We start from the raw sequence: 13,795 nt of genomic DNA, 5'->3' as shown, positions 1-13,795 counted from the left end.
AGTTGTTTTCATTAAAATAGGTAAAATTCACTGTATGACCAACATTATTGGGACACCAGCTCATTTACTTTTTATTTAAAATATATCAATACCAAATAACTAGAGCTGTACCATTATAAACAGATAGAACAAAATGCAATAAAACTTATACATGTAAAAAATTGAATATCCTAAGAGCACTTTAACAGATTAGATTCAACGTATTACACATTTTACAAAATGAAAGTTCTTTGAGCGGAAGAACTACTTTGGGGTCCATAAAGAACCTTATTTGTAAAAGAGATGCTCAAGTATAAACAAACTTATAAATCTTCAAGGAATCATCACCTAATAAAAAGGTTCTTCACACTCTTATTCACATCTCTATAACAAACAGTGGTTCCCTCCAAGACTCTTTTGAAGTACCTTTATTTTGTCAGTCTGTATCATGTTGAATCAGGTGTGTTGTGGCAGAAAGTAGAGAAAAGTGCTTGAACTTTATCCTCAGCATTACCTGCATCAGCCTCAGGCTCTGAACCTCGAGTTGGACCTAAAAACAACGAATCCCATCTTTTACTTCCACACCCCCTCCCTCCATCTCCCCCAACACTCTGTGAAAAGTGTTTGGGAATTTCTCTTGGGAGACAGACGCAGATAATTGGTCGCAGATTTCTTTTTTCAGGAAACAAAGAGATCTCCTATTCAGGCTGATGCAGCTGTCCCATTCACAGGCCCATGCCGGAGCACCCCGCTAACTGGCCTCCAGAGCAGCCTCAACCTGAAGGCTCTCCTACTGACTGGACCTTCCCCTCGAACACAGCCCCATTCACTGCCCCAGCGGAGGCAGCATGGGTGCGTCCCCTCCCCTGGCCATGACCCTCTCTCACCCCCAGGATCCCTCCGGTTCAATAGACTGCCCTAAGCCGTTATTAGTCCAGCCTTTGATATTGGGTCAGTCATCAATTAGAGGCCACTGGGCCACTCGGAGGACTGCACCTGTTGGACAAGCTGCGGGTTCGATGGATGACTGTCACTGACAAGGGTCATTCTGGCCTGATTATATTTTGCTGGACCGGAGTTCACAAGGCATTAGGGAGTGGTTAAAGTTGATCCACCATGTTTAAGCTGCCAAGTCTTTACATAAAGAGGTTAAGAGGTTGTTGGGGATGAAGTGAAGAAAAGAACCAACATGTAGAAACATCTTGTATGTTTGAATAAGTCACTGGTGTAGGGCCCTATGAAATCCATTTTAAACTTTGGCAAAATTCGTTTTATTTCTTTCTGTTTCCGTTTTTTATCATTTTTTCCCCCAAATGTTGGATTTTTAGGTTTTTAATAGTGCTGTCAGGTGATTTTAAAATAATCTAATAAATTATGTGTATATGTTATGCAAATGTGTATGATGTCTGTACATTACTCTGGTTGGAGCACCAGTTTTTATAGGTAAATATTTTTAATGTAGAATAAAAGGTAACACTAAACTGTTATTTTATTATTATACCATGTTATACAGTTTAGATTAAAGCAGGTGTGTGATGTATATATCATATTTTATTTCATTTCATTTTACATATATTGAGAAGTAATAATGAAATAGTATAAAATAGTTCTTCTATACCTTGGTACCTATATAATTTCCATGATATCAGTTTTTTCATGATAACATGAAGGCTGGTGCCCTCCTAAATGTATGATTTTCTTCTCTTTTAGACTCCTGGTTAGTTGCTGTGGTTTTCTAAAACTGGTTTATTGTTGGTCTCACCCTATAAACTGGAGCATAATGTGCAGATCCTTGACTTCTTATTGCTCCCAAGGTATGGAATATTCATCTTCTATTTCTCCAACTCTGCTTTTCCTTTTTTTTTCCTTCAGCTTTTTTTTTTTAGCAAATCTTTACTTTTTGATTTGCCTCTCTTAATGCTCTTAAAGTTTAGTTTGTTATATTTGTAAAATTACATTGTACTCAACCACTTAATTAAAAAACATAATTGAGTATAAGAAATGGGGGGTATGATTGATATTAATTCTTTATATCAAAGTTGCAAAGTAGTAACTTAGCAACACAGTAATAATCACCTGTAATACTGTACTCAACCATCCTGCCACCATCTTGTGATATCACAAGTACCCTATGGCAACATTGCAACCACCCAACAATCATATTAGTATAGTAACAACACTATATTAACCACCTTGTATGAAAATGTAAGTTATTCTAGGTTATGGCTGTTTAAGCACAGAAACATATGATAAAATCTAATATAGTTGCAAAGCAAGGACTTACCAAACACTATTAACACTATATCAACCTAATGTTTGTTACCACCTGTCCACCTCACAGCCACTTAGCAACCCCTTACAGTAACAACACCATATTAACCACCTTGTAAGGAATTTATGCTTGGTTATGACTATCATAACCCATTTACATCATATGTAAATGTGTATAAATGTATTTTTTTTTGTTGCAAAGCGAAGACTTAGCAACTGCATTGCAACACCACTGCAACATGTGATGCTGTGCTCAGCCATATTGCAACCATCTAGCAACTCCATAGCAGTGATGATATGGCTACTCCCTTACCCCCTTACTGTAGCAATACCATGTTAACCAGCTTGGAACTGTTGGTGTTGCTAGGTTTTGACTATTATAGCACAGAATAAATATAGATATGTTTTCTCTGATACTCTGAATTGTGAAAAATGGAACAGGCCTAAAATGGTCACCTAAGAACATTAAATCAAAAGGAGTCCAAATGGTGGATGACTGTTTTGAAAGAGGCACCTCCTTGCACCCCTATCAATTCAGGCCATGGTTTGTGGGCCTCTGATACTTCCTGTCACTCAGCCATCTTAATGCCTCTCTCTCTCTCTCTCTCTCTCTCTCTCTCTCTCTCGTCTTTGCTCCATGATTCATGCTTTGTTTTACACTGGCTAAGAGCAGAATTCATTGACATCTGACAGTATTCATGTCTAAATGCTCTGAAAATCACACAGGGAGGAAGTGGAGGGGAACTGGGGCAATACTCTGCCTCTGGAAACAGTTGAAAGTGGGCTAACACGTTTTCAGCGGGACTGCTTCCTGTGCTTTCTCCCCACTCTACCTTAATGGATTACATGTGTGGAAATGATATATAGCACCAAACGAAAAGTGTCAGAGACTACATGGCGGCTATGACAGAAAGAAAGAAGGTAGGAAAGAAGGAAAGGAAGGCACACCACTGTTGAAAGTCCTGCAGACACTAAGCGAAGCTCCATAGTCTGGGGGGAAAGGTAAGAAGAAGCAGAATGATTGCTCTAGCAGTCACAAACAGTCTTGGAGCGAGTGATGATGGCATAGCCAGGCGAGGGCCGTCTCTCGGGACCCTCTGGAAGCCAGGGGTCAACCACCCCTTTCCTGATGTGCCATATGTTAAAGGAATTCGGCGGTGCATTGTGGGAGCTGAACCCCCACAACTTTGAAATTACTAACACATACAGCTCACCGCTGCCTCGGCCAGGATCCCTCTCCCTCTCACCAGATCCATCTAAAAGAACTCAGCTGCTCCGGCCTTAGAGAATAAAACTCCATTAAATACTGGCCTGAAAATCTTCAATTCTCCTGCTGTTTGCAGTCATTTCTTGACTTGATCAAAAGACGATTAAACCTTGCTCTGCTGTGTTGAAAGAAGGGTTGACAGAAGGCCCACAGAACTTAACCAAGAAACTTTAAACTGCACGTTGTAGCCTTCAAGAGATTGAAATAATGTCAAATAAAATTTTAAATACTGAAATACAGCCAATGTAGCTATGAGAACACCTAGTATAGCCTCTGAATGCGTTTTACGGTAAAGGCAGTAGTTTCTGTATCGCAGCATTAAAATAAGCTCTAGAAGAAGCTAACTATATCTCTTTACATTACATTACATTACGTTAGGCAGACGCTTTCTGAAGTACAAAAAGTAATAGAAGTTAAAGGTAAAAAACATCTTTAGATAGGGCGTAAAGGAGGTCAAAGGGAAATTATGGGATGAAGGAATAAAGGAGGGGAAGAAGAAAATGACTGTATGTCCTCTATGTCCTTTATGTCCTTGCCTACATGTGTTGACCTAATGTGACTTGTATCTGGATTGTGTCCTGATAATATTTTAACCACTTTTGTTCATAGCTAGTAGTGAAATCCGAAACATAAAAAGAATAAAGAAAACACATTGAATAAGAAGAGGCGTGTCCAAACGTTTAACCAGTACTGTACATAATACAGACACAGAATGCAGTTTAGGAGTAGCATATTTATATTGCATCTTCCAACCCACACATCAGCCAAAACACACCCATGATTAATTAAGAGAATTATTTCATGCCTTTTGCGCCAAGCAAGGCATATTTTTTTGCGCCACAAAAACGACATAAAATGACACACAGACGCCCTCTGAATCAAGCTGCTTGATGCTCAATTGACCAGTGCACTATAGATCACTAAAATAGGGCCCTTGGTCTAAAATAAAATGCAGAAATTGAGATGAGTGTGGGTTCCTGCTGTTTTCCTCTAGGAGTAAGGTTTAAACATTGCATACTTAGCAAATGAAGAAAGTTACTGCCTAGCGCTGTGTAAAATACCTGTTCACTGCATGCCACAAAGTGGGGGATAGAGGAAAAACAGTTACAGGACTGACAGATGTTTGTCAGATGTCAGCTTGTGAGAAGTGAACCAAAAGAAAAACAAACACAAGGTAAAGCTAACACGGTGGTCTGCAAATGTATTCACATAGCATTTAAGTGTGCACATCATAACCACAGGATCTTGTCAAGGGTACATTGATTAATATGTACATACAGCTCTGGAACAAAATAAGAGACCTTTGATTTTACCAAATGAAAAAACCTCTGGAATATAATCAAGAAGAAGATGGATGATCACAAGCCATCAAACCAAGTTGAACTGTATGAATTTTTGCACCAGTAGTGGCATGAAGTTATCCAAAAGTAGTGTGTAAGACTGGTGAAGGACAACATGCCAAGATGCATTAAATTGTGAGTAAAAAAACAGGGTTATTCTATCAAATATTAATTTCTAAACTCCTACTTTATGAATATGAACTTGTTTTCTTTGCATTATTTAAGGTTTGAAAGCTCTGCATCTTTTTTTGTTATTTCAGCCATTTCTTATTTTCTGCAAATAAATGCTCTAAATGACAATATTTTTATTGTCGAAATATTGGGAGAAATGTTGTCCGTAGTTTAAAGAATAAAACAACAGTGTTCATTTCACTCAAACATTTACATATATATACCTATAAACCTATACATAATAAATATTAAAATCAGAGGAAATGATTCAAAAACTGAATTTTTTTTCTAGAGCTGTATATAAAGAAAATCTGTCCAGCTGCAAGCACTGAGTATATGGGTGGGCTAAACTGCTGTAGGTTCCCTAGGTATATACATATACTGTATATACATATTTATTTTTGAGACGTCACTTTTGCTGTTTTCAGATTAGTTTATGCGTGTGGATTGTATGGACTATAGTGGGTTAATTCTACATTGTACAAAATACATCTATACAAGATTTTTCTTTTAATAAAAAAAAAAAATAATAATAATAATTCCACATGCTAAAAAATAGTTGAAACACCTCAGATAAAAAGCAGACCATTACAATAATTTAAAAGGTGTTACAGGATAAAAGAGACTATTAAGACTAATGCAAAAGAGGACTATTAGACTATACAGACTATCAAAGGCAATATATCACATAAGAGGGAGCTTGTTCCTGCTCTACTACTAACAAAGCTGAACTGTTAATAAGGAATTAGTTTGGTGAGTGAAGAGTGAAAATACAGACATAACAAAAGATCCAGCACAGCGAATGGGGCGGTGGTCAGGAGGTCTGAGTAGAGTGAAGCAATTCCAAAGGCCTGCTGCAGCAAGGGGGTTTAGGGTGTGGATGGTGTTTGCCAGCTGCTGTGGATCTTCATGGACAAATACACACACACACACACATACACACTCACATACACATGCCAACACATGAAGAATGGGGAAACAGGCAAGCTCCATTACATACACATATGTAGAATACTATAGCTCAAACAAATGGAAGTGTCCACACCCTCACACACACATTAACAAAAGTAGTCGGACACAATCGCATTCATTGTTACGTCTGAAATCAATGGTATTAATAAAGGTTTATGCTGCTTTTGTTGAAGTAACTGTCTCTTCTGTTAAACAAAAGCTTTCAGATCATTGCTCTGAGGATTTAATTGCATTAAATGACAAATTTTAGTGTTCTTATTAGATGCATTCAGAATGTAGGATGATCAGCAGCCCACATTATCCACAAACAACTAACTAAAAGTATCCTAAAAGTATTGGATGGAGCTCCATCATTCCAAATAAGTTTATGTTTAGAGTTAAGGAATAGTTTCACTGCTCCATAGTTCAATGCTAGGGGACTTTATACCTCTTTAGCACATACATGGCATTAAACATGTTGCCAAATATGGCTCATATTTATATGCATCAGAGAGTCCTATTTTATTGGCAGTACTAATTTACAGGGACTAGACAAGCCCCTTGTGAAAATTTGCTTATTTGTATCGGAAAAAGTGGAACTTTTTGAAGAGTATGGCTGATGAAATAGAACTAACGGTTATTGTTCTCCTCCAAGCATGTTAAGCCCTCAAGTGGTGTCCGTTAATGACATTAGAGGTAGATAAATAAGATGTGGTGTTGTTTCAAGGCTCTCAAAAGAAGCAACATACCAGAATACCCTCTGGTAACGCTGTGTGAAGGGGAAGACCTTGGGTAAAAATACCATAATAAGTTTTTGAAACTTTGGCAAAGATTTGTTTTAGACTGTGATCCCACAATACAGTGCTAAACAGAAAAGGGAAAAGCTATAAATGTCTGGAACATGTTTTAAAGAACTTGATGGAGTTATGTATGTTGGAATGGCAACGCTTAACCACTTCCCATTAGTACAAAACAGGCTTTTCATGTTTTATACTAATCCACACTATAATCATTAGTATGCAGTATACAGCACTGAAAAATCAACATTGTTGTTTTATTCTATAAACTACAGACATTTCTCCCAAATTCCAAACAAAAATATTGTCATTTAGAGCATTTATTTTCAGAAAATGATAAAGAAAACAAATAATGCAAAGAAAACAAGTTCATATTCATAACGTTTTAAGAGTTTTGAAATCAATATTTGGTGGAATAACCCTGGTTTTTAATCACAGTTTTGTGCATCTTGGCATGTTCTCCTCCACCAGTCTTACGCACTGCTTTTGGATAACTTTATGCCAGTCCTGGTGCAAAAATACAAGCAGTTCAGCTTGGTTTGATGGCTTGTAATCATCCATCTTTTTTTTATTATAATCTGTAGGCTTTTAATTTGGTAAAATCAAAGAAACTCATAATTTTTAGTGGTCTTTTTTCCAGAGCTGTTTACTTCAGTGTTGGTGTGTAGTGTTTAGTTGAAAAACTGTTACTGATATAATAACATGTAAAACATGTTAAAATGTAACAATAACTGGATACAATTCCCAATCCTGGTCAATCACACATAGAGTAGTCAAAAGTCAAAAGTTTGGACACAGCTTAAATTCAGTGTTTTTTGTTTGTTTGTTTGTTTGTTTCATGATTATAACATTTTCTGCATTGTAGATGAATAATTAAGACACCCCAGAAAAAAAAGAGTTACCACTGTTGCATAGTTACCAACCTCAGAAAACACAAGTTAACAGCACCCCAGATAAGAGCTACCTAAAGTAAGTTTAACGATTTAAACAAATTAAACTCAAGTTACTTCAAATGGAACCATGTTGTCCACAGACTGAGCAGTGAGGACACACACACACACACATAGATGCAGTGTGGAAAATGAGCGTAAGCTGTCTTCCACTCATTCTCACACCCACACAGATTCCTAATGGCCTGCTGAACTGTAGGTGCAGTGCACTGTGAGCACAGCCTCTCACTTTCAATGAGAAAAGCAGGCAGCACTGCAGAAAGCACGCTGCATACAGTAATTTATGAGAATGTATGCCTGTTTACTTGGTTATTTGTAATGTAAAGCTTATGTAGTATTGTTAGTATTCCTATTTAATATATGTTTCCATTATTTGATTTATTTGATTTATTTTCTCCCTCAGATCAAGAGGAAGAAACCTTGAGAGGAACAAAGTCTCAAAAAGAGAATGAATCAAAAAGGGGAATCATAAAGAAAGCAAAGGTATGTCCAGTGAATAAATTAAATAGAAACAATATGTAAAATTACTGTGAGATAATCTTGAGGTGAAAATATGAAGTCAAGTATTTTAAAATTGAACATGAATTACTTATATATTTTTTTATGATATATAATATACTGGTGCATCTCATACAATTAGAATATCATTAAAAATGTACTTAATTTCAGTAATTCAGTTCAAAATGTGAAATGTAAGATGTGAGAAATGTGAGATGTATTACACACACAGTGAGCTATTTTAAAAGATTATTTCTTGTATTGCTGATTATGACTGCTTATGGCCAATGAAAACCCAAAAATCAGTGTCTCAGAAAATTTGAATATTATATAAAACCAATTTGTACTTTTGGCAGGGTGGGCAGTGCTGGAAAATGAAATTCGTATCTTCATTGAAGTTGCGAAAGGGAAGCATAAAGTGCTGTAAGATTTTCTGGGAAAACACTGCACTGACTTTAGACTTGATATAACACAGTGGATCAACACCAGCAGATAACATTTCTCTCCAAACCATCACTGATTTTGAAAACTTCATACTAGACCTCAAGCAGTTTGGACTGTGTGCTTCTCCACTCTTCCTCCAGACTCTGGTCCCTTGATTTCCAAATAAAATGAAAAATTTACTGATGATCAGTGATGATTTGGAGAGTCATGTCATCTGCTGGTGTTGACCCACTGTGTTTTATCAAGTCTAAAGTCAGTGCAGTGTTTTCCTGGAAAATCTTGCAGCACTTGATGCTTCCTCCTGCTGACAACTTTTATGGAGATGTGGATTTTATTTTCCAGCAGGACTTGGCACACTGCCTACACTGCCAGAATTTTCATAGATACTAATCATACATAATCATCAACAATAAAATAAATACGCTTACAAACACTTGAAAATAGATCACTGTGTGTGTAATACATCTATATAATATATGAGTTTTAAGATGCACATATTTAATGGTGTGTTTATGTTTTGCTTTAATAACAATGTGCATTCCAGCACTATGAACTCCATGAATAAGTTGTGTAAAACCATGTTGTATACTGGGCAGATCAGACCCACCTGACAGTCATAATGGTCTAAACATGGTAAATATTCTACAGAATTGAACATACTGTATATTGAAATATTTATCAAAAATATCAAAAATATATATAATCTTTAGAATTAAGTCCACAAGCCCATGAAAGAAAATGTGTACTGTGGCCTATGTACCGAATGAACCACAATGTAACGCATGTAACCAAACGCAACCACAGTGTGGTTTAGAGAGAGGTCCGCAGTGTCAGTGGGCTAAAATCATGAACACTGCAGCATCCTTCACATTCCTGTCATTTAGCATCTGGGTCATGTGTTCACAGCAAACCGCAGGGTTGTGTAAGCTTGATTATGTGGGCTACTTAGATAACCAAATGGTTGCCAAATGGGATGATATTCGGCCAGTTTGAAAATCATTTGTCTCTTAGTTTTACCGCCTTCAACACTGATATATATATATATAATTATAGTGGGCAACCTATTATGAAGACAGTAATGCAATTCAAGTATTCAGGATATATTTTTTTTATTATTTAGAATACAGGATCAGTCCTCAATACATTTCAAAAAGGCAGAAATATAGTAACTTTTACGTTATTTAATAACATTTATAAAATAAACATCTATGGCAATACTGCATTAGCACATTTACTGTACATTTTATTACCTAATTTAGAATTTATAAGGGTCCCCTGATGCAGTTCTGCTTGGAGGACTGTGGGGGGACTGCTATTCCAACTTCTTCACAGTTTGGATTTACAGTACTCTTTCCAGGTCTTTGGTGTAGAACTTTCTTCATGAAACTTTAAAACGGTCATTCAAAGTATATTTCTAAGTTCCAAATTCTATAAAGAACCATAAATTGAATAGATCTTAATGGATTTTTAAATGGTCAAGCAGGTTTGTAATTACAGGTTTTTGCAGTTTTTTTCATTACAGTTGTTACAGTATGAGAGTCTTCATCTGCCATTGCAGTAACCACTCTCTGTGAGCTTTTCCATGATGTCCCTCTGGAAGATGCTGTTTTGATAAAGTTTTGAATTGAAGGAAATAAATTTTCCAATGTTACGAGATGCCAAAGAGCTGTGGAACTAGTGAAAAGCAGAAGACATGATGAAAACAGACCTAAACACCACTTTAATGTACCACAGTACAACGTATTCTTCAAACTGAATTTAAAACATTATTTCCAAAGTGCTGGTAGGTTTTTTTGTAGACCAGTAGCAAGGTTACTGACTATATCACAGTAAAAACTTATTAAACAGATTGATTTGTACTGCAGAAAATATTTCTCCCAAATTCCAAATACAAATATTGTCATTTAGAGCATTTATTTGCAGAACATGAGAAATGGTCAAAATAATGAAAAAGATGCAGAGCTTTCAAATCTTCAAATCTTAAATAATGCAAAGGAAACAAGTTTATATTCATGTACAAATAACAACGATACTAATGTTTTAAGAGTTTAGAAATCAATATTTGGTGGAACAACAGCTTTCATGTGTCCTGGCATGCTCTCCACCAGTCTTTCACACTGCTTTTGGGTGACCTTATGCAACTCCTCACGCAAAACAAATCGTGCAATTTATGTTTGGCTTTGTTTGATAGCTTGTGACCATCCATTGTCCTCTTGATTGCATTCCAGATGTTTTGACACAGAATTAACCCCTTAACAATCCAGGATTTTTGTCAATTGTCTACCTGACATTACACCACTACATTTTGAGGATATACACCAAGCAGCCATAACATGCAAAACACCTATCCAGTATTGCGTATAGGCCCCTCTTGTGCATCCAAATAACTCTGAACCATGAAACCATGGAGTCCACAAGACCTCTCTGCTCACTGTGTGGGCGTGTCTGTAACTGTTTTGAATTCAAATGAAGGTACAAAACTTTCTGGAAGTAGGCAGTCATAAGTCACTAAGAGTTTTTATTTTATTTATTTATTTATTTATTTTTATGTTTGAAAGACTTCTGTCCTCATATGTGCGTGAGACTTAGCGGGCAATCTCTTCCTTGATTGGCTGGTCGCCACGTCCGTATTTATTTGCATTGTAAAGTTTCACATGCAGATTGTATATATATATATATATTTTTTTTAATCTAAAATGTATTTATCCACTAAGCTCTAGTGCATCCGTGGCTTTAGGTCATTTATTTGTGAAAAATGTATGACTTTTTTTTTTAATATATATCATATATACTGTATATTTAGATATAGTAAATAAAGTGGACATGATCCAAAAAAAGTTGTTTTCAACTCAGCACATCTTGTGTGCACTACTTGCCATGATTTTAATTTATTTTTATGTTTTATTTGCTTTGACTTTTGAAGTCGTAAGCAGCCGGCAACATAAGACACATTTTGTCCTTTATGGCGCTCGAAAAGATGCTGATTTATGCTATTCTAAAATGTAAGTGTAAAATGAAAATGTAAAGAGTAAAAAAAAGTACATAATGTAAAACCGTCCTGGGGCCAAAAAATATGACTCAGAATTTATGAGGTGTTGCTGGAGGGATTAAGTGAACCCTGCTGTCTTATTTATTTATCCCTGTTTTTATTATGTTTTTTTCTTTAGATTTTTCACATATGCATACAGCCCACGTGCTGCTTGATGGATTTAGTGAGTGTGAACATTAAGATTTTTTTTTGCTTCTCAGCTCTGAGGAGGCTGGAAAACGCTGATGAATGTGAAAACTGTTTCAGATTATGCCGTTTTGATGAGTCGTGCTTCTAGACTTAAGACTGAAAATTCCTTTTTTGAAAAGAGGTGCAGGTGCACTGAAAATATTACCCTGCTACTGTCAACCAGATAAGGATAAGAGGATAAGATCAGTAAAATATGTATACCAGGGCTTGCAAAAATGTCATATTTAAAAAGTAAAAATAAAAAAAGTTACACATTTGTAAGACATTTAATAATAGGTATATACAGTGACTTGCAAAAGTACTTATACCCTTTGAACTTTTTCACATTTTGCCACCTTACAACCACAAAGTTAAATGTATTGTATTGAGATTTTAAGTGATAAACCAATACAATATAGCACATAATTGTGAAATGGAACTAAAGTGATTCAGTATTCAGCCGCCCATATCAATGCTTTGTGGAGCCATCTTTCACTGCAATTACAGCTGCAAGTCTTTTGGGGTATATCTCTACCGGCTTTGCACATCTAGAGAATGAGATTTTTGCCCATTCTTCTTAGCCAGGTTGGATGGAGAGCGTCTATGCAGCAATTGCAACAGCAATTTTCATGTCTTGCCACAGATGCTTAATGGAATTTAGGTCAGGATTTTGACTGGACTGTTGTGTTTATGCCTTGTTTATTACTTTGTTATTGCACAATATTATCACAATGTAATTATTGTGTTATTATATTTGTAGTATTACTATTGTTTTTTGCAGTGTTATTAGTTTAGTGTTTTTATGCTCTAATTAAAATATTAAATAGATATACACATAATGTGTTGAGGTTGAAGAAACTCTAGTACTGCAGTTGTACTGGGAAGGACAGGGAGAGGAGGACGGAGGCCTGTAAATTTGCACAGTAAACCTAAAGAACTTTTAGTTTGTATGAATTTGTATTTTCACAAACTAACCACTGAATTAGAAACACTGACTGACTAATTTATTGGAAATATTGGCCACATTTCTGCTGACTGACTAACTATCACTCTCTGGCACTGTTTTATTAGAAACACTGACTTTATATTTCTGTTTTATTAGAAGCTGTATTATTATCAACTGTTCACTTTATTAGAAACATTGGCTTTCTACTTCTAATTACTGACTTCTATATTAGAAACACCTCGCTTTATGCTTCCACTCACTTGTCACTTTATTAAAACATTCATTTTCTGTATTGATTCCCAAGCCACTTTATTAAAAACAGTTTAAACTGTAGAACAGTTTCTTTAAAAAAGAAATGTATTAAACTAAAAAAAAAATTCCAAAAGAAAATTGATGCATCGATACTCCAGTATCAAACTGACCCATCGTTAGTATTCGGTGAGTAAGACTACGTAAGGTCAACGTTCACCTGGTTCCTGTCCTGTCTCTGAGGACTCAGGATCCTGCCACTGGGGAGCTTTCTTTGGGGGCGGGGTTGCTCGGGTGTTTCAAATTACCGTGCGGGTGCGGGGAGGATTTTATTTGTCTATCAGGTGGTATCAGGGGGTGAACCCTAAAATCTGACAAATTGCCGAAAATTGCAGACATGCACTCGTTCCTGTTTGGACGCTTTCGGAACATCTGGTTGTGATTTTTGGCACAAAGGATCCTCTGCAGCCCCCCCCACTCCCACCCACTCTCCTCCTCACAGCTCTGCCACATTTTCTCCCAGGCTTAGAAGAGTTACAGGAAAGATATCCCATATCCCTCTCTTTTTCTCTCCCTCTCATTTTCTCTCTTTCTCTTTATTTATCTTCTGCTTCCTTTATCTTTCTCTTTTCTATCTATTTCTCTCTCTTTTCTTGTTTTTTTTTCTCTTTCTCTCTGTCTCACACTTTAACTATCTGTCTTTATATCTCTCCTG

The 13,795-nt window shown here is 36.3% G+C and overlaps 1 protein-coding gene across 1 annotated transcript in view; it reads left to right on the top strand.

The window, feature by feature from the left end:
• Positions 1-13,795, top strand: part of rgmd (RGM domain family, member D) — a 59,877-nt gene that overhangs the window by 21,221 nt on the left and 24,861 nt on the right. Inside the window, exons 4-5 of the mRNA XM_022669800.2 lie at positions 1,690-1,793; positions 8,130-8,209. The gene's annotated coding sequence lies outside the window, so the exon portion shown is untranslated. The remainder of the gene's footprint in view (positions 1-1,689; positions 1,794-8,129; positions 8,210-13,795) is intronic.

The sequence above is a fragment of the Astyanax mexicanus genome, chromosome 16 (assembly GCF_023375975.1).
Source record: "Astyanax mexicanus isolate ESR-SI-001 chromosome 16, AstMex3_surface, whole genome shotgun sequence".
Lineage (NCBI taxonomy): Eukaryota > Metazoa > Chordata > Actinopteri > Characiformes > Acestrorhamphidae > Astyanax > Astyanax mexicanus.
The sequence above is the reverse complement of the archived record's forward strand: the minus strand, read 5'-3'. Positions and strand labels throughout refer to the sequence as shown.